This window comes from Penaeus monodon, unplaced genomic scaffold (assembly GCF_015228065.2).
Source record: "Penaeus monodon isolate SGIC_2016 unplaced genomic scaffold, NSTDA_Pmon_1 PmonScaffold_19265, whole genome shotgun sequence".
Lineage (NCBI taxonomy): Eukaryota > Metazoa > Arthropoda > Malacostraca > Decapoda > Penaeidae > Penaeus > Penaeus monodon.
Window position 1 is genome coordinate 1 of NW_023648888.1, and position 1,925 is coordinate 1,925.

General features: G+C 42.6%; 1 pseudogene; it reads left to right on the forward strand.

The window, feature by feature from the left end:
• Window positions 1-791: 791 nt before the first annotated feature.
• LOC119569859 lies at window positions 792-1,558 on the forward strand (annotated as a pseudogene).
• Window positions 1,559-1,925: the final 367 nt, after the last annotated feature.

The window sequence follows — 1,925 nt, forward strand, 5'->3', positions numbered from 1 at the left end:
CCTTAAAAGGAAAAGGCACATCCGACCAAGCCAGGGTCGAGATCTCACTTCTATCACGTTTATAAAAAACACAATTTATAAGACAGACAAAACCTGTACAGTATTCTCATAATAGTAAACACCCGCATTAATTACCGCTGCTATTTTAAATTTTAGTATAGACAGGCTTATGCATGGCTAAAAAAATGACTTGGAAGTAGTATTTCACATTACATATAGATGCGGGGGACTCCGTCTTATTGCCAAAATATGATTAATTGAATTATTTATATGAAAAAAAAAAAACAGAGGGGGAAGAGAGTAATTACAAGACTTTTTTGGGTGAGATACTACTGGTGGAATTCGTTTGGAAGTTTAACCGTTCCTAAAGACTTTAGAAAAATGGAATCAGTATGCACGAAATACTTTATAGAGAGAGAGGACGTTTCGAACACGTTTGGGTCAGGCCAATGGCCTTTGATATTATTCTCACTTTTCAGTAAAACCCATTACGTGTGTATGTTTGTATGCCCGGGGAAATGTGCATTATCATTACGTATAAAAACCATTTGCATGATATTGTGCGGTGCAGTCGTAGGCAGTATGAATTCTAAAATTCTCCTGTTTAAGGTTATTCGGACACTAACTTTGATGAAAAAAAAAAATGTAATATTAGTTTTTATAACTCATTATTTATTTTCTAAATGATTCTGTGAGACTTAGAACTTAGCTACAGCCATTTTAGATAAGATTTAGTTTGAAGAAGCATTATAAAAACATAAAAATTAACATTCCTTTTCCTTTTCAGGTGCATGAAACACCCATCAAAAAAAACGCGGGGGCTTTTTGCGCTGATCGTCATGATCATAGTGCTGCTGTTCATCCTCGTGTACTGCTGCTGGGGGCACCTTCTCCTGCGCTCGCCAAGATGACGCCTCCACTGCAGAAGAGGGGCGCAGTGGGCACCCAGCAACAGCCGCCAGCAAGGGGGCGGCAGATGGGCATAGTCCCATTCAGCAACAGGTTTTACGTGGGAGATCCGGAATCGCGGCGCATCTACCAGATCCCCCTCGACCAAGACAAACCTCCTGCGTATACCGAGGTGTTCACAGCCGGGCCTCCCCCACCTTACAGGGACGGACAGCACTGCCACGGACGTCTCCCCTCCCCCTCCCGGCGCAGAGCCTGAGACGAGAGCCTTGGGTTTCCGGACCTGCCTCCTTCCTATGGGGGACTGCTTTTCTAACCCTTCTTCAGACGACAAGACTCAGGCTCAGGCCACAGAACCTACTCAGGATCAAAAAATCAGCTCAGGAATCGAGTAACGCCCAGTCCTCTACTGAATCATCAAGCCCGCAGACAAATAGCACCATATCCCCCTGACTTGCAACCATCGGCTATAGTGTCCAGTGTGCCAGGCCAAAAAAGAAACTCGCATCTCATCCATGTAACCCAAGGTTGGAGGCTGGAAGGTATCAAACCTCCGACCAGCTAACCTCCCAAGCCTTGAGAGAAGAGTGGTGGAGAATGAAGACAGCACAAAACCCCGCCGTCCCCGAATAGTACACAATCCAGCTGAGAAAAAACATTAAAATTGTGTTGTTTTAATAAGGGTTAATCCTCTTTTTTTTCCCAAAGATCTGTCTCAAACTATTATTCTGATTTTCTGTGCCCTGTTTGGTGCTAAAAATGAATGATGTATATGGATCTGTTATGCTGCAAACAGTGGACACACTCCTTGTCTTTATACAATGCTGCATGCAACTCTCAGTTTTCCGTATCAGGAACAAATCTAGCAGCCTGCTTCTAAAAAATTTGCATCTCCAACCTCGCCTAGAACATTACTGTGGTATCCTGGATTATGTTTTGACAATAAAATATTTTATACTGGCATAGTGAAGGTCATGAATGGTTTAGTATTTAAGGATTTTTGGTATAAATTTTTC